This window comes from Acipenser ruthenus, chromosome 5, assembly GCF_902713425.1.
Source record: "Acipenser ruthenus chromosome 5, fAciRut3.2 maternal haplotype, whole genome shotgun sequence".
Classification (NCBI taxonomy): domain Eukaryota; kingdom Metazoa; phylum Chordata; class Actinopteri; order Acipenseriformes; family Acipenseridae; genus Acipenser; species Acipenser ruthenus.
The window spans coordinates 54,379,553-54,399,853 of NC_081193.1; the positions used below are offsets into that span (position 1 = coordinate 54,379,553).

Sequence of the window (20,301 nt, forward strand, 5' to 3'; positions counted from 1 at the left end):
AAACGTAATTAAGAAAAAAAAAAAATATATATATATATATATATATATATATATATATATATATGTTTGAATAATTTGAAAGTGCATAGTAGCCAAAACGTTTGCATACTTCTAAGTTATTTTCTGTGGGTTTGTTTGTGTTTTTTTAAATGTTAGCTTGCACAGTTCGGGGGGCGTGGAGCTGGGGGCCTCTAACTTCCTGTCAATTAGTATCTATTTTTCTATTTAAGCCCTGATCACTTGCACCTTCACTGTCTAGTGTTTCGTTTTACGAATCATGACTGGTAGTGGTACCCGTTACTCTGCCCCAAAAAAAAAATTCTACTAAGAGTATTCTTTTCAACTAATAAGATTAAATATCTGCAAGCTTACTGCTTCTAAAAGTGGTGACGGCAGTCCTGGATCCCCAACCTGTGGCAGCTCCGACAGCGACAGTTCCGGGCCCTCTGACAGCGACAGCTCTGGACCCTCGAGCGGTGAACATGGGAGGGGAGCCCCTGGCCAAGAAGGCGGTAGCGGGAGCTCCACTTCTCCCTCGTGCTGTGTAGCCGGCGGCTCCCTTTTCTGTGGCTCTGGCCACAGACTTTCCAGCAGGGCAAAAAAGATATAAAGATCTCCTTACTAACTGGAACGGTCTCTCTATTTTACAATGACTTCATTTCAGCTCCTCACAATCTTGCCCTCTTCACTGACACTTCATCCATCGGATTCGGTGGGTTCCTGGCATCAGAATGGTTCTTCAGCACCTGCCCCCCCAAAATTCAGCTCATTCCCCCTCAAGAGAAATCCACTGCTCTCCTGGAAATCTATCCTATTGTGGCGGCCGCTGTCCTCTGGGGTCACCAGTGGTCAAGGAAATCAATCTTTTTCTTCAGTGATAACAAACCTACAGTGCATATCATTAACAAAAGACATTCTTCATCTCCCCTCATCATGATTTTGCTTTGTCATCACATGGTCTTCTGTATCTCTTCTTAATACAAGCCCGCCCTCTTTCTGGTACCCACAATAATGCTGCTGATGCTCTCTCTCACCTGCAGGTATCCAAGTTCCGTCAGCTGGTCCCATCTGCTTCCCCAACCCCCCTCCAGATTTCTCAGTTTCACTAGCTGCTATTCGACTGAACACTACCCTCAGCAACCTCCTTCAATCTGCTCAGCACTACATGTCTGCAGCCCTCACCCCTTCTTCAAGAGCTTCTTATTCTACAGCCTGGTCAGCGTTTTCAACTTTCTGTGCTCATAATCGTATCCATCCTATTCCCTTCGATCAAGACTGAATCCTGGCTTTCATTGTCCATGCTAAGGAATATCTCCACCTCTCCCCAGCATCTATTCATTGATTCCTCTCACTCCATTATCACTCGTTACTGGTTCTCAACCCACCTCTCCACCCTTGTTTCTAGAGAAGGCCTCCCTCCTCGGCTTTACATACCGCATTCATTCCGTATAGGTGCAGCCACCTCTGCCACAAGGGCCAGCATCAATCACATACTGATCAAGAATATGGGGTGCTAGTCATCTTCTGTGGTGGATTCTTACATTCATTCATCCTCCTCTGATATAGTCGCAGCCCATTCTAAAATTGCTAGTATGTCCAGCTTGGGGGCTTCCTGTCTGCCGGGGCCACCAGAGGATTTCCCCTAACCAGCCTCAAGGGTTTTTTTCCTCTCCACTAAGCGGCAGGTATATACAGTGTCTATAGAAAGTCTACACCCCCTTGAACTTTTTTCACATTTTGTTGTGTCAGTGCCTCAGAGTTTCATGCATTTAAATGAGGATATTTTTTTCCACTTATCTACACACCATACTCCACACTGTTAAAGGGAAAAAAGTTTATATTGAGAAAAAAATTATATATTAAAAATACAAAACTGAAAGATCATAATTGGATAAGTCTCCACCCCCCTGAGTTAATACTTGGTGGAAGCACCTTTGGCAGCAATTACAGCTGTGAGTCTGTTGGGATAGGTCTCTACCAACTTTGCACACCTAGATTTGATAATATTTGACCATTCTTCTTTACAAAACTGTTCAAGCTCTGTCAAGTTCCTTGGGGAGCGTTGATGGACAGCAATCTTCAAGTCATGCCACAAATTTTCAATTGGATTTAGGTCGGGGCTCTTACTGGGCCACTCAAGGACATTTACCTTTTTGTTCCTTAGTTCCTTAGCTTTGGCTGTGTGCTTTGGGTCGTTGTCACGCTGAAAGGTAAACTTCCGTCACAGTTTCGGCTTTCTTGCAGAGGGCAGCAGGTTTTCCTCAAGGACTTCTCTGTACTTTGCTCCATTCATTTTCCCTTCTATCCTGACAAGTGCCCCAGTCCCTGCCGATGAGAAACATCCCCATAACATGATGCTGCCACCACCATGCTTCACAGTAGGGATGGTGTTCTTTGGGTGATGCGCTGTTTTGGGTTTGCACCAAACATAATGCTTTGCATTTAGGCCAAAAAGTTCAATTTTAGTTTCGTCAGACCACAAAACTTTTTGCCACATGGCTACAGAATCTCCTGAGTGTTTTTTTGCATACTTCAAACAGGATTCAAGGTGAGCTTTCTTGAGTAATGGCTTCCTTCTTGCCACCCTACCATACAGGCCAGATTTGTGGAGTGCTTGGGATATTGTTGTCACATGCACACTTTGACCAGTCTTGGTCATAAAAGCCTGTAGCTCTTGCAAAGTTGCCATTGGCCTCTTGGTAGCCTCTCTGGTCAGTCTCCTTCTTGCTCGGTCATCCAGTTTGGAGGGACGGCCTGATCTAGGCAGGGTCTTGGTGGTGCCATACACCTTCCACTACTTAATAATCGTCTTGACCGTGCTCCAAGGGATTTTCAAGGCCTTTGATATTTTTTTTATAACCATCCCCTGATCTGTGCCTTTCAACAACTTTGTCCCGGAGTTCTTTTGAAAGCGCCTTGGTGCTCACGGTTTAATCTTTTGTTTGAAATGCACTACCCAGCAGAGGGAACCTACAGGAACTGCTGAATTTATCCTGAAATCATGTGAATCACTACAATTTAACACAAGTGGAGGCCACTTAACTTGGTGTGTGATTATGAAGGCAATTGGTTACAACTGAGCTAATTTAGGATTGCTATTACGGGGGGGGGGGGGGGGGTGGACACTTATCCAACCAAGCTTTCAGTTTTTATTTTTAACCCTTAGCGGTCAATTTATTCAGTGCGTCTCAGACGCGTCAGGTCCAATTTATTTTCACACGCGCAGTTTATTTTAGACGCGCTATTTAAAAGTATTTTTTTCACAGTAAAACAGGTTAAAAAGGCACAGCATATCAACAGAGTTCATCCTTCAGACTGATGCCTCCCACATTGGTCTGGGGGCGGTCCTGTCCCAACAAGTTGACGGAGTGGAACACCCTATCATTTATTTGAGCAAAAAAATGGCTCCTAGGGAAATTAACTACTCCGTCATTGAGAAGGAGTGTTTAGCCATCAAATGGGCTACTCATGCTCTTCGCTATTACTTGTTGGGGCGTTCTCTCTCTCTTGTCACTGATCATGCTCCTTTAAGGTGGTTACACACGACGAAGGACAATAACGCTCGGATAACTCGGTGGTATCTAGCGCTGCAACCCTTCCACTATACAGTGAAACATCGTGCGGGTAAGGAGCATCAAAATGCAGATTTTTTTTCAAGGGAGGGGGGACCATTGGGGAATGTAGAGTTGGCCGAGTGTTCCTTCGGCATCACTCTGAGGGGTGAGATATGTGATAGAGAGAAAGGATCGATGCTGCAAATCTCCCTCACGATTAGAAAAGGCGCTGTGTAAGGGGGAAGATATGCTGCCTCCTAGATCTACCATCTCGGTGGTAGGTGGAAACCGGAAGGTGACCATATTAGGAGGGGCGCGTAGCTGCAAGTACTCAGGACGATTCCATTACAGTCAGCTGCGGGGCAGCCCTCTGTTGGAGAAACCATGGCGAGGCGTTGACTGCAGGGAGGAGTTTGCTGGGTACAAAGGGGAAGCAGCTATGTCAAAACCTCCCCTTGCGCTGAGAATAGAAAGCAAACGGCCAAAGCCTGTATTGTTTTTATGAGCTGTTGGAATTACGTGTGTTTTGTGTTGCAGAGGAGGAGTGAGCGGCGGACCGGCAATATAAAGAGCACGTCCCTGCACTGCACAGCACAGCACCGCACCACTCACGGCACCACGCTTCTCTGGACCAAGAGCACTGCGTGCACAGAGAACGTGGGGACGGACAAAGTCCCGTTTTTGTTTATTTTTAAGAGAGCTGCCGTGTACCCCCCAATACCATCGCTGTGTAAAGGGGTGGACTTATTTTGTGTTATTTGTTATTATTATTATTTATTAAAACCCATTGACTGTTTTTGGGAGAAAGGATTGTGTGGACTCGATTTATTTACTGCACCTCGCCACACGGGGCTATCAGTATTCATGAGATAACACCTTTTTTTTCAGCTTCTCTCAGCTCCTATTGGTCTCACTCGGCTATTGAATCATTTTCTCAGCTTTTCCGGAGAAAAAATGACTAGAGTCCTGCTTTTTACATCTTTTTGATGATGTCGGCCAGGGTCCGACATTGGACCGAAAAGGGAAAATTGCAATGTCTGACCAGGTCCGACATAGGACCGCAAAGGTTTAATTCATTTTCTACACATTTCTAGAATATTTTTTTCACTTGGAAGTTGTGGGGTAGGATGTGTAGATAAATGAAAAAAAAAAAACAATTTTAATGCATTTTAATTCCAGGCTATAAGGTAACAAAAGGTGAACATTTTGAAAGGGGGTGTAGACTTTCTATAGGCACTGTGCATAGTGTGACAGAGAAAGAATCTTGGTTATAAATCTCCCTCCCGACCTGTGAGGCCACAGTGTAAAGGGAACAGGATGCCCCAGACTGGATGGTCTGCCAATTCATTCCAGGGAAAGGTGGAAGACGGCCATCTAGAAAGGGGGCGGAGCTATGGTACACCAAGTCATCGCCCCAGAAGGGAAGCAACCGCGGATTGAAGGAGAAACAGTTGCACTTGCTAACCAAGGGGGCATGACTGACGGTGTAAAAGGGGATGTGGATAAGCGATCTGTTCCTTTGTTATGGTTATTATTATTATTATTATTATTATTATTATTATTATTTATTTCTTAGCAGACGCCCTTATCCAGGGCGACTTACAATCGTAAGCAAATACATTTCAAGTTGAGAGAGAACTGCTGAAGGAAAATAAAAAGTAACGTGTTTGTTTGTTTTTTCATTTCTAATTGTACTCGTTCGTTCTTATTAGACGGCTAACACGTACCGGGAGCTGTTGCTTAAGGCCAGCATCAACCCAGACAACACTTCACCACTGTGCACTCATAAATTGTATTTCACCACTTGCACGTTAGCACAGAGATCTGTACTTAAAATATATTCATTAAATGTATATAGTAACAGCTCGGTTTAAAATAATGAATTAATATGTGTAGCTACAGATACAAATTAAGAAATAATACAATACATATTTTATATTAAAAAATTGTCATGCATATTGATTGTCAAAATTATGGGTCAAACAGGACTTTCATTTTACACAGATCCTCTCCTACTCCGGAAGTTAGTAGCACAAACCGAAAGTGAAATTGTTGCTAGCTACACACAGCCAGGTTTGCAGTCATTGATATAGGATTAGATCGGACATGCCCATGGAAACTCCAAGCAGCAATATACAAACCGGGCGGCCATATTGCCTAGGAAAGGAACTTCATTCCCTATAAGGCAACACATAGGAGATAGAGAAGAGGTGTTTAGCCTGTGTTTAAACTGACTTGTTCTGGTAATACATTAAAATCACAAATATTATGTAAAAAATTTACAAAACAACTGTGTTTTTTTGTGTTTTGATCATTAAATAAAAACCCAGAATGAAGGGTGGTAACATATAGAGGTTAGACAGCTAATTAACAGTTTGGACTCAGGGAGGCTGGCTTCGAATTTTTCCGTGTCTAGCATGATTCCAAGAAATTCCAGAGAATGCAGGGGGCCAATTGTTTTTTCCTCTGAGAGCGGAACGCCAACTTCTAAAAACGAACTTTTAAGATTAGTAATTGCTTCTGCTGGCGGATCTGAAGGAGGGGAGATCAACAAAAAATCATCAAGCAGGTGAAGCAGAAATGGAACGTGGTAGGCATTAAGAAGTACCCAGCATAATGCTTCTGACAGAGTGTCGAATATCTTCGGGCTGCTGCGGCAGCCGAAAGTTAATTGAGTGGCGAAGTAAAACTTTCCTTCCCAGAATATACCAAACAGGTGGCGGAGAGAAGGATGGATCAGCATTACTTTAAATGCATCAGATATATCCGCTTTTTCGAGCCAGGAACCACGACCTGCTAATTTAATTGAGTGAATCGCGTCTGAAATAGTAATGTAATGAAGAGAAAATTGATCTTGAGGAATAAGCGAGTTGATACCGCAGATGCTTGAACCCCGCGGTGCTGATAAATCAATAATAAGACGCTTTTTCCCTGACATTTTCCAAGTTGCTATGCCAATAAGATTAATTCAATATAATCTGGAAAAGGAGGAGCTACAAAAGGGTCAACTATAAATCCTTTTTAAATTTATTTTTCGATGAGGAATTGAACTGACTCTGGATCTTGATTAGCAGAATGAAGATTTTTACTTTGAAATGAGGATGAAGGAATTTCAGTGAGACCGGTTGAAACCCCGTTTTTTAATCCTTCAATTAAGTAATTAGTGAAAATGATGTCAGGATGATTTTTTAATTTGTTATATAAAGCCGGAATGTTTATGGGAGTGGTGACCACGAGCATCGGAGAAAGTCACTTGCGATTTAAAGGGCATATTGAGTTGGCGTGAGCATCTCCACAAGTGCTGCACATGTTAATGAAATTACATTGCCTGTTTGAACAGAAACCAGTGTTGAAGTCATTGCAAATGTGTCTTCCTCCTGCGAATCTGATTTTGCGCCTGTATTTGTCTTGTCTTGTGGATTTATTGGGAAGCGCAGAGGAATGTATTGCATTAGGAGAGGAGGATCTGTTTGAATGATTAGAGGTGGTACCAGGTGCTGCTTTAGAAGTTGATGCTATAGCAGCCTTAGGGCAGAGAGATGTTGAATGACTTGTGGAAGCGCAGACCCCACATGCGTTAGCTCTGAGACCACTGAAAATCCTGTTAAACAAATCTGGATCAGGTTGAGCCCAATTGATTATATGATTATCAGATGCCAATGTTGCTGCTGCTTTTGCCGAGAATGCTTTATGATACTCGAAGAACATAGTCCCTCCGTATCTGAGTCTAGTTCAGTTCTGCAGTTAGGATATACAGAGCATAGTACATCTCGAAATATGGAGAAAGCAAGGACGAATTCACACAATGTTAGATTTCTGAGAAGTCTAGGGTCTCTGGATTTTAATGTAACTGACAGATCTCTGCAATCCACTACTCTGTGATCTAGGAATTCTGATGTCGCCATTAGTAAAGAAATGAGATTAATGTCCTTGCCTTCAATTATATGGCGCTGAACTTGAGGGGATATTGAATGACGCCTAGCTGTGGATGGGGAGGAGGAACCAAAAGCTGAAGCAGTAGCAAGGTTGAAGACAGGAGGATCTTCTGAAGGTACCAATGTTAGAACTGAATTGGAAGTAGCTGTAGCTGCGACTGGAGCTACTGCAGGAATAGAGGAGAAAACTGAAAGAGCTGAAGTTTGCTTCTCTTGTTCAATATTAGACATCCTTTTATCTAAATCACTCAGTTGGTATTGACGGAGGATAATGAGTCGGCAGATGGCTGCATAAAACTTTTGATCTCTTGAAAAATCAAGGAGTGCTCTTGATGGATTGATCGGGCTGAAGCAGGTTCCTGCTGTTTTGAAGTGCTGGCTGTCGGGATGAATTGTTCTGACGCAGACTGCCTTCTGTCTGTTTGGGGCTGCTGAACGGCTGAGCGCAGCTGAGGAACTTTTTTAGGCTTTAGGAGGTTCTGCGGAGATGGAGTTGCAGTAGAGAATGAATAGGGATTCCCGATCGCTACCTGCTGGGATCGCATTTCCGTTTTTAAGAAGGGACTTTATAAGTTTATTTAAAGTCCAATCCTTCCAGTATAATCACTCTGGAGGTGCATCCTGAGCCCGGAGTCGTTTAGAACGATGAAGATTAGCTCCTTGGGTAGCTGGTGTACCCTGAGAATCTTGGTTGAGAGGCAGCTGTTCGGATCTCACAGAGCCACTGAACGGAGACAGAAATGGAGGGGTGATATGACCCTGATTTGAAGCTGCAGGAGAATGAGCTGCTACAGACACAAAATCCGTGGAGTCGTCAGTCCGAAGAGAGTTGTTGTAAGTACTCCATTTTAATGCAATTTATCTGATTTAGGAGAAATCAATGGGTTTTGCAATCCGCTTTGGTTTAAGCCTAAATGAAAAAACACAAGACAACTAGAAGGAAGTGACTGAGGTTTAAATAGAATAAATTTAATTAGTGGAAGAAGATGATAGGGCACATGGGCCTAGTACCTCCCCCCGAACCACACGTAAAGGTTAACATATCATAGTGAGACGAACCCTTCTTTTTAAAATAATAAATGTGTTTATTCTTTTATTAAATTGTTCCTCTTTCACATCCTCTCTGTTAATATTTCCAAAATATATTGCAACATGTTTTGAAGAGATAGCAAATGGGAGAGAAAAAAAAAGAAAAGAAAAAACTTAGCGTCTGTGATGTTTGAATGATTTCCATTACATGAGAGTAGATGTTAAAACTTCATGCTGATTTGAACTTGGCTCTCGCCAAGATTAGTAAACTAATGTGATCCATATGTGTCTCCATCCATTTTATTTATGTTTTTCAAATAATGAATACATCGGCATTGCGTTCTAAATAAACAATTTAATCATCATTACATTTATAAAGGCAGTTTCAATTCAAGTTTTCCATGTAATATATACAAAAGCAGTAATCGTTAACTATTTGCGGTATGTAATGTATGTTAAAAAAAAAAAAAGACAATCTGCAAGCATTGTTGGGAATGGTCTTGATGTCAGCGTATTTTAAAAATATTGCTTGATACTCTCTGATTAATATATTGCCCTCTGCTTCTTTGGAAACTGTTATGGGTGTGTTTCTATTATTGTTATTTGTTTATTTAGCAGACGCCTTTATCCAAGGCGACTTATAGAGACTAGGTGTGTGAACTATGCATCAGCTGCAGAGTCACTTACAATTACATCTCCCTGTGTTACAATAATGCAGTACAACCATAATAATAATAGTATAGCTACACTATAGAACCATGGTACTTTTTTATAGGGGTATAGCTTCACACAATCTACATTTACTTAACTGTATTAAAGTAAGAATTGTGTGTGTCATTCTCATCTTATTTACAATGTAAAATTGACATGCTTACATGTCTGTATAGGTTAGCCTAGGTATACACAATAAAATATAGGAAGCTGAAGTTCAGGTAGACACTCATATTATTTGCATCCCCACAGTTTTTGTTCTTTCCTTTAAGCTTATATGCCAATTGATGTATCAAAGTTGAATGATTATCCCTTTAAGTCCCTTTGGTCATATCATGTTGACCTGCTTTTTGTCTGTGAGTATCTGTCACAAAGACGGCCAGAGTGGGTGGCGTCAGACCAGAAAGGAATACACAGAGACGGTGGTTGTGATGATGAGCCGAGTGCAATGGCTGCACTCAGCGTTTAATAACAAAATAAAAGGTTTAAACAACGGAATACAAAACAGGACACGGCACTTGACGCCAAAATAAACAGACAGACAAAACGACTGACACTAAACAAACGGTGCACGGACAGACAAACAAACACGGTGAGAACAAACACTTATCTTGCACGTTTTTACTTTTAATTACTCCTCTCTCTCTCACCCGTTCTCCTCTTCCGAACACCCAACCACGAGTGACTAAACGTGCATCTATTTATACTGTTTGTGCTGGGATTCAATTACTAATTAATTATTCACTTGAATCCCAGCACGTGAATTCATTACGTGCAACCCCGTGCCACACATTATACACATTTTATCTGCACGTGAAGTGATGTGCCATCCTCGTGCCTAAATATAATTATACACTTTAAACACACGTGAAACACAGACCCGTTTATATCCCGTGTACCAATCTATACACCAACATTAACACACGCAACATACAGCAACACATAACACACAAAATACACACAGGGGCGGGCACTTTGCCACAGTATCCCACAAAGATCATCCCTTCTACACTATGCACTACATTTGGGGGCTGATTCGTGAAAGTGATTTACAGTATAATCGTAAATCTCGAAAAACTACTCACTTCTAAATCTTTTGTAGTCATTTTTGTATTACTTTAGTATAAATACATGTTAATTTGGATTCATATGTTGTTTTTTTCTGACTTTATGTAAACGAAAAGACGCAAATTCGCCTGTTTTCTCATTGGAAATAGGTAAATTTCAAAATATCACTGTCCTGGTCACAAAAGCAAAGTTTGTGGGGAATAATAGCCATTTTCTATACTTTTGAGGCATAAGCAATTAGGAAATAACACTTACTACCCAGGAACAAAACTTGTGTTACATAGTGTTGTCAAAATCCCACATCAAGTATAATACATACATTTAGTGGTGCACAATTCTGCTCCTCTAGAGTCGCAGTCAGTCCAGCAGGTTTTTGTAGCTGTCTGTAAATCTCCAACTGCTTAACAGCAAATAAAAGGGTAACCTTGTCCAATTAAGCAAATTAATTCAAATCAGGTAATGAAGGTCTCAGGGGGATCAAAAAATGAAAACCTTTTTGCCCCAGAGTTATGCACCCCTGACAAAGTAGCTGTTAACACAGTCATTCATTCACAGTTGTCTGAAGGTGTTTTTTTTTTGTTTTGTTTTTTTTAAAGCACTTATTTATCTGTTTTGATTGAAGTCCTGCTTTCCTGTCAAAAGTACTATGAAAACAAACAAGGAGATCAAAATTGCAAACAAAGAACTTTATTACAAATACATAATGCAGTTTGGATATTAAATTAAAATGCAGTTATTTTTGACAGATATGTTTTTATGATATAGCAAGAAATAATGAATGTAAACTTGCTTTTTGTTGATATTTTAAAACCAACTTTGGGGGGATTAAATCACCATTTAGACCCTTCCACTAAAACCAAATTAGAAATATGTACTTAATAGCAGTTTGATTTAAGTGGGCACTTTCTTCTACTAATAAATACAACCACCATTAAATTCTGACTTTGCGATTAGCTGGTGGGTCAAGTTTTAATTTAATTCCCCCATTTTATTTACACTGAATAAAGGGTATCAATAATTATGGAGCCTACTGTATTTGCAAGTGAGTATTCCTGAGCACTCTATAAACATTCAAATAAACATATGTAAACAATAAGTATTAATGACTTTATGCACAATATTTTACTTGAAATGCATATTGTTCACTAAATATATTAAACAACCTTCAACAATGTTACATGTAAAAACCATTAAATAACAAACCATCACACTGTTTTGTTTTGTTTTCTGGGGACACAAGTCTGGTGTAACCTGAGCTGTTGCAGTCAGATCAAGGCAATACAAACTAGCTTATGCAGGGAATGCTGGGTGCTTGGCTAGATGAAAAACTGGTCCTGCAGCTTTTGGATTCTCCATTTCAGGCTGCAGAGTTGGCACGACTATCTTTTCAAACTCACTTCTTAAAGTCGGAGCCTTGTTTACTTCTGATCATTTATAAGAACATAAGAATATATGAAAGTTTACAAACGAGAGGAGGCCATTCAGCCCATCTTGCTTGTTTGGTTGATAGTAGCTTATTGATCCCAAAATCTCATCAAGCAGCTTCTTGAAGGATCCCAGGGTGTCAGCTTCAACAACATAACTGGGGAGTTGGTTCCAGACCCTCACAATTCTCTGTGTAAAAAGTGCCTCCTATTTTCTGTTCTGAATGCCCCTTTATCTAATCTCCATTTGTGACTCCTGGTCCTTGTTTCTTTTTTCAGGTCAAAAAAGTCCCCTGGGTCGACACTGTCTATACCTTTTAGGATTCTGAATGCTTGAATCAGATCGCCGCGTAGTCTTCTTTGAAGTTAAGAGAAAATATAGATTTTTAGATACAGAAGTTTTATTTCCAGATATGTTTAAATTCGATGAAAACTCTTTGTAAGAGTCATTTTTTTTTGTTTCATTTCAATCTATATTTTCTCTTGACTTCTCTACTCTCAACATAGACATACACATAAAATTATAATATAATGTCACCTCAATGATAAAAGGCCACTGTCCGCTGTAAGGCCAGAGTAATTTATAGGGGGGGAAATATATATACATATATATATATATATTAACCACAGATGACAAATGAATACACATTTAATATATGAAAAGTGTATATATTTTTTATGCAAAATTGTACAACTTAAACAACGTAACCAGATGAATAATAATTATAAAAATGAAAGTTAAATCATTGGTGTAACTTCAGATGTACCGCATGCTAACCTGAATCTTTATGTTACTTTTAAGTGGAAAACAATATATCAATGTTTCCATTGTTTTCGGTAAATTAGCATTTTTGATTGCCCAATGTACCTAAGTCTATGGCGATAGTTAGGATTACAAAGATAAAAATTAGTAAACAAAAGATAGTTGAAAAAGTGTGCAGGCTAACTGGGTTTTTTTTACCATTATGTAACAGAGATCTTTGTTATAACTCAACTTTGTTATACACAGGAGGCTGTGTGGTCCAGTGGTTAAAGAAAAGAGCTTGTAACCAGGAGGTCCCCGGTTCAAATCCCACCTCAGCCACTGACTCATTGTGTGACCCTGAGCAAGTCACTTAACCTCCTTGTGCTCCATCTTTCGGGTGAGACGTACTTGTAAGTGACTGCAGCTGATGCATAGTTCACACTCCCGAGTCTCTGTAAGTCGCCTTGGATAAAGGAATCTGCTAAATAAACAAATAATAATAATACTAATTAGCTGTAGTCGTTAGTAACCAAAGCTGCCCGATTCCAGCCTTGCTGAAGCACCCCCAGATCATCACCGATCCTCCACCACATTTCACAGTGGGTGCGAGACACTGTGGCTTGTAGGCCTCTCCAGGTCTCCGTCTAACCATTAGACGACCAGGTGTTGGGCAAAGCTGAAAATTGGACTCATCTGGGGGTGCTTCAGCAAGGCTGGAATCGGGCAGATTTGTCTTTGTGAAGGACGCATGAATCAAGCCAAGTAAAAGGTTGTCCTGGAAGAAAACTTGCTTCCTTCTGCTCTGACAATGTTCCCCAACTCTGAGGATTGATTTTTTCAGCAGGACAATGCTCCATGCCACACAGCCAGGTCAATCAAGGTGTGGATGGAGGACCACCAGATCAAGACCCTGTCATGGCCAGCCCAATCTCCAGACCTGTACCCCATTGAAAACCTCTGGAATGTGATCAAGAGGAAGATGGATGGTCACAAGCCATCAAACAAAGCCGAGCTGCTTGAATTTTTGCGCCAGGAGTGGCATAAAGTCACCAAACATCAATGTGAAAGACTGGTGGAGAGCATACCAAGACGCATGAAAGCTGTGCTTGAAAAATCAGGGTTATTCCACCAAATATTGATTTCTGAACTCTTCCTAAGTTAAAACATTAGTATTGTGTTGTTTAAAAATGAATATGAACTTATTTTCTTTGCATTATTCGAGGTCTGACAACACTGCATCTTTTTTGTTATTTTGACCAGTTGTCATTTTCTACAAATAAATGCTCTAAATGACAATATTTTTATTTGGAATTTGGGAGAAATGTTGTCAGTAGTTTATGAATAAAACAAAAATGTTCATTTTACCCAAACACATACCTATAAAATTTGCAGTGGTCTCTTAATTTTTTCCAGAGCTGTGTATATATATACAGACGTGCTCAAATTTGTTGGTACCCCTCCACAAAAAAGGAAGAATGCCCAATTTTCTCTGAAATAACTTGAAACTGACAAAAGTAATTGGCATCCACCATTGTTTATTCCATATTTAATAGAAATCAGACTTTGCTTTTGATTTTTTATTCAACATAATATTGTAAATAATAAAACAAATGAAAATGGCATGGACAAAAATGATGGGACCGCTAACCTAATATTTTGTTGCACAACCTTTAGAGGCAATCACTGCAATCAAACATTTTCTGTAGCTCTCAATGAGACTTCTGCACCTGTTAACAAGTAGTTTGGCCCACTCTTCCTGAGCAAACTGCTCCAGCTGTCTCAGGTTTGATGGGTGCCTTCTCCAGACTGCAAGTTTCAGCTCTTTCCATAGATGTTCGATAGGATTCAGATCAGGACTCATAGAAGGCCACTTCAGAATAGTCCAATGTTTTGTTCTTATCCATTCTTGGGTGCTTTTAGCTGTGTGTTTTGGGTCATTATCCTGTTGGAGGACCCATGACCTGCGACTGAGACAGAGCTTTCTGACACTGGGCAGTACGTTTCGCTCCAGAATGCCTTGATAGTCTTGAGATTTCATTGTGCCCTGCACAGATTCAAGGCACCCTGTGCCAGGCGCAGCAAAGCAGCCCCAAAACATAACCGAGCCTCCTCCATGTTTCACTGTAGGTATGGTGTTCTTTTCTTTGAAAGCTTCATTTTTTCGTCTGTGAACATAGAGCTGATATGACTTGCCAAAAAGCTCCAGTTTTGACTCATCTGTCCAATGGACATTCTCCCAGAAGGATTGTGGCTTGTCAATATGCATTTTAGCAAATTCCAGTCTGGCTTTTTTATGTTTTTCTGTCAAAAGTGGAGTCTTCCTGGGTCTTCTTCCATGGAGCCCACTTTCCCTCAAAAAGCGACGGATGGTGCGATCAGAAACTGACGTACCTTCACCTTGGAGTTCAGCTTGTATCTCTTTGGCAGTTATCCTTGGTTCTTTTTCTACCATTCGCACTATCCTTCTGTTCAATCTGGGGTCGATTTTCCTCTTGCGGCCGCGCCCAGGGAGGTTGGCTACAGTTCCATGGACCTTAAACTTCTTAATATTTGCAACTGTTGTCACAGGAACATCAAGCTGCTTGGAGATGGTCTTGTAGCATTTACCTTTACCATGCTTGTCTATTAGTTTCTTTCTGATCTCCTCAGACAACTCTCTCCTTTGCTTTCTCTGGTCCATGTTCAGTGTGGTGCACACAATGATACCAAACAGCACAGTGACTACTTTTCTCCATTTAAATAGGCTGAATGACTGATTACAAGATTGGAGACATGTGTGATACTAATTAAAGAAACTAATTAGTTTGAAATATCACTATAATCCAATTATTTATTATCTTTTCTAAGGGGTACCAACAAATGTGTCCAGGCCATTTTAGAATATCTTTGTAGAATAAACAATAATTCATCTCTTTTCACAGCTTCTTTGCTGTGACAACTGCATGATGTGGGAAATCCGAGAAAACCCAACAGAGCTCAACCAAGTTTGTGTAAAGTGCCGCATGATCCAGGACTTGCTTCACCGATTAAGCCTGCTAGAAAAGGAGATGGAGGAAATGAGACAACAACAGGAGCTTGAGGAGCTGACACACCCACAATTCATGGAAGTCTGCACCCCTAGCAGACTGAAAGCCACCAAGGAGATGGAAGAGAGTCGAAACAGCTGGGTTCAGATAGGCAGAAGCAGGGAAAAAAAGAAACTTCGTCAAACACAACCACCAGAAATCCAGACAGCCAACACATCTGAGCCACTTCAACATTTAGATGACCAAAACCAACATCAAGAGAATGAAAGAAACACCACCCAGGACCCTATAAACAGTGCTGACCAGGCAGCAAAAAGAAGGGAGGTCATGATTGTTGGGGACTCCATACTGAGAAACACAGCAAGTTCAGTTCGCAGTTTGGACCCCCTTACTACAACAGTGTGCTGCCTTCCAGGAGCCTCAGTCAAGCACATCACTGATAATGTGGACAGGCTCCTAGAACGAACAGGAGATGACCCGGTAGTAGTCATCCACATTGGTACAAACAACATTGGAAGAGACAGGCCAAGATCCCTGCAAAACAAATTCAGAGAGCTAGGAAGGAAATTAAAACACAAGACCAAAACTGTGGTATTTTCTGGGATACTGCCGGCACCTTGCAAAGGACCATATGGACAGCTGGAAATACAAAATCAAAAGGCATGGTTGAAATCGTGATGCACACAGGAAGGCTTCACCTTTCTTGAACATTGGAGCACTTTCTACAACAAGGACTATCTATACAGGTGGGACGGACTGCACTTAAATAGAAAGGGAACCAATATACTCAGAGAAAGGATCCTTCAGGCGGTACAGAAGCATTTAAACTAGAAAGGAAGGGGGGAGAAAACAAAAAAACAGAAGGGAGACTACATCAAAACAAGGGCAACAACTCAGGTAAGACCACTATTAAATGTATTTATCTTAATGCTAGAAGTCTCAGAAACAAAATGTTAGAACTTGAAGCTACTGCACTAACAAATAACTACGATGTGATAGGTGTTACAGAAACTTGGTTGTCTGAGAGTGATGGAGACGAATATAATATTAGTGGGTACACACTGTATAGGAAAGACAGGCAGGACAGAAGAGGCGGAGGGGTAGCGCTATACATAAGAAATAGCCTTGAAGCCCAGGTGTTAAATCAGGACAAAGAAAACAATGCAGAATCAATATGGGTCAGAATAATGGACACAAATTAAAAGGGCATAATAATAGGAGCATGCTATAGACCGCCAAATTCAGACGGTGAGCAAAATAATCTGTTGTACAATGACATTCGAAATGCGTGTAGAAAAGGAGAAGCCATACTAATGGGGGATTTCAACTAACCCCATATAAAATGGGAAAACCCAATGGGGGGCACGACGGACGAAATTGCAATGGTGGAAATGACAAATGACTGCTTCCTAACGCAATTTGTCAAGGCACCGACTAGAGGGGAGGCATGCCTTGATTTAGTCTTTTCAAATAATGAAGACAGAATAACTAAAACAGAGGTCAGAGAGCCATTGGCAAACTCAGACCACAACATGGTCTCATTTGAAATATTTTTTAAAACCCCAAAAGTAATGACTAAAGCTAAGGTTTACAATTTTAGAAAAGCAAACTACGAAGGTATGAAACAGAGACTAATAGAAGTAGATTGGAGTAAAATAGAGAAAACATCCACAGAAAAAGGGTGGCTGTTTTTTAAAAATGTAGTACTAGAGGCACAAAACAATTACATCCCAAAAGTAGACAAATCTAAATCTAAAACAAGATGGCCAAAATGGTTTAATAGATCAATTAAAAAAAATATTCAGCGAAAAAAGGTACTTTACAGAGCGTTTAAAAGGGACCAAAAACAAAGCACACAGAAAGAGTACTTGGAACTGCAAACACAAGTCAAAAAGGAAGTTAGAAAGGCCAAGAGAGAGATAGAAATCAATATTGCTAAGGGGGCTAAAACCAATTCCAAAATGTTTTTCCAATATTATAACAGCAAGAGAACATTCAAAGAGGAGGTTAAATGTCTAAGAGACACAAATGGCAAAATCATAGATGAAGAAAAAAAAAATAGCAAATATATTAAATTATTACTTTTCACAGGTTTTTACAAAGGATGACACGGACAACATGCCCCACATGTCGACCTGTTCCTATGCAATTTTAAATAACTTTAGCATAACAGAGGCAGAAGTGTTAAAGGGACTAGGAGCTCTTAAAATAAACAAATCCCCTGGGCCAGATGAGATCCTCCCAATGTACTCAAAGAAATGAAAGAAGTTATTTACAAACCGCTAACCAAGATCATGCAACAGTCTCTTGACACAGGGGTTGTACCGACAGACTGGAAAATAGCAAACGTAATACCAATCCACAAAAAGGGAGACAAAACCGAACCAGGTAACTACAGGCCAATAAGCCTGACTTCTATTATATGTAAACTTATGGAAACTATAATAAGATCCAAAATGGAAAATTACCTATATGGTAACAATATCCTGGGAGACAGCCAGCATGGTTTTAGGAAAGGGAGATCATGTCTAACTAACCTACTTGACTTTTTTGAGGATGCAACATTGACAATGGATAACTGCAAAGCATACAACATGGTTTATTTAGATTTCCAGAAAGCTTTTGACAAAGTCCCGCATAAAAGATTAATTCTCAAACTGAACGCAGTAGGGATTCAAGGAAATGCATGCACATGGATTAGGGAGTGGTTAACATGTAGAAAACAGAAAGTACTGATTAGAGGAGAAACCTCGAAATGGAGTGAGGTAACCAGTGGTGTACCACAGGGATCAGTATTAGGTCCTCTGCTATTCCTAATCTACATTAATGATTTAGATTCTGGTATAGTAAGCAAACTCGTTAAATTTGCAGACGACACAAAAATAGGAGGAGTGGCAGACACTGTTGAAGCAGCAAAGGGCATTCAAAATGATCTAGACAGCATTCAAAATTGGGCAGACACATGGCAAATGAAATTTAATAAAGTGTAAAGTATTGCATGCGGGCAATAAAAATGTGCATTATAAATATCATATGGGAGATAGTGAAATTGAAGAAGGGAACTATGAAAAAGACCTAGGAGTTTATGTTGACTCAGAAATGTCTTCATCTAGACAATGTGGGGAAGCTATAAAAAATGCTAACAAGATGCTTGGATATATTGTGAGAAGTGTTGAATTTAAATCAAGGGAAGTAATGTTAAAACTTTACAATGCATTAGTAAGACCTCACCTAGAATATTGTGTTCAGTTCTGGTCACCTTGTTACAAAAAGGATATTGCTGCTCTAGAAAGAGTGCAAAGAAGAGCGACCAGAATTATCCCGGGTTTAAAAGGCATGTCGTATGCAGACAGGCTAAAAGAATTGAATCTATTCAGTCTTGAACAAAGAAGACTACGCGGCGATCTGATTCAAACATTCAAAATCCTAAAAGGTATAGACAATGTCAACCCGGGGGACTTCTTTGACTTGAAAAAAGAAAGAAGGACCAGGGGTCACAAATGGAGATTAGATAAAGGGGCATTCAGAACAGAAAATAGGAGGCACTTTTTTACACAGAGAATTGTGAGGGTCTGGAACCAACTCCCCAGTAATGTTGTTGAAGCTGACACCCTGGGATCCTTCAAGAAGCTGCTTGATGAGATTCTGGGATCAATAAGCTACTAACAACCAAACAAGCAAGATGGGCTGAATGGCCTCCTCTCGTTTGTAAACTTTCTTATGTTCTTATGTTCTTATGTTCTTTATTCTATGACATACCAAAGGCATGCAAGTATACATGATAAAATAGCTTTTAATTTCATCACTTTTCAGGAGGAATGAAGCATTATTTCAATGAGCTGTAAGGGTACCAACAAATTTGAGCACGTCTGTATATATATATATATATATATATATATATATATATATATATATATATATGTCATTTAGAAAGGCGAATTTAACAAGTTAAACATACCTTGCGTGTCGTCTTTTGTCAAAGTGTAAATGCAACTGTGCTTGCAACAACCGTACATATGTTTCTCCTTCTCAAATGTGACGCCTTTCTTTTTGCGTCACTGTAGAGGTGGAGTTAGAGGCGGAGTTATAAGTAAAGGGTGTCAGGCTTGGGGTGTGAAGCGTGTTTCGTCCGTCTTGCAAGTATACCCTTGTCCAAAATCCTGTGCTACTAGAACGCAGCCTATGGTCGTGTTGTTATAGCGCAGATTTCCACAGTTCTTCCTAGGACTATGGGTGCGTTCACGGAGAGCATTCTGCGCATATTCTGTGCAGAATCTGACCGATGCATAGAAGATCATTGGTTAAATTGGTCAGATTCTGCGTAGAATGATCTCCGTGAACGCACCCTATATAAAAAAGGATAGGAAAATGATGTCACAAGTGGGCGGAGTTAGTAAACAGTGGAGCCATTTCTGGAGCCCATAGGGCACTTTAACATCGCACTCGCAGTGCTTTTAACGTATTCGTGCTTGCCCTGGCAAAATGTTTCTAGACATAATCAACCATTAATTCGTATAAATAACAGTCGGTCATTTTTTATTAACGATATTTTGTATTGTTATTAAAAAATACCGGTATATCCTGGCGCTGTAAAACAGCATCGACGCAATGTATTCAGTACTTGTGGGCTCCACAAATGGCGCCTGTAATTGAGTACCGAACTGCATCACGGGATTGACTGTCCTATCCTTTTCCTTAGCGTTCTTTGAGGGTTGTGCAGATTCTGAAAAGTTACTCCGCGGTTGTGAACCACAGAGACGATACAGATATCACGAGTGACCTGCTAATCGTAATGCAAATAACCACTAA

General features: G+C 40.3%; 1 long non-coding RNA gene across 1 annotated transcript; it reads right to left on the minus strand.

The window, feature by feature from the left end:
• Positions 1 to 10,968: 10,968 nt before the first annotated feature.
• On the minus strand, positions 10,969 to 19,793 carry LOC131737146 (uncharacterized). Its single transcript, XR_009328719.1, has 2 exons — positions 19,451 to 19,793; positions 10,969 to 12,947 (listed from the first exon to the last, which is right to left on the minus strand). It is a non-coding gene; the product is annotated as an uncharacterized LOC131737146 (long non-coding RNA).
• Between the last annotated feature and the right edge of the window lie 508 nt (positions 19,794 to 20,301).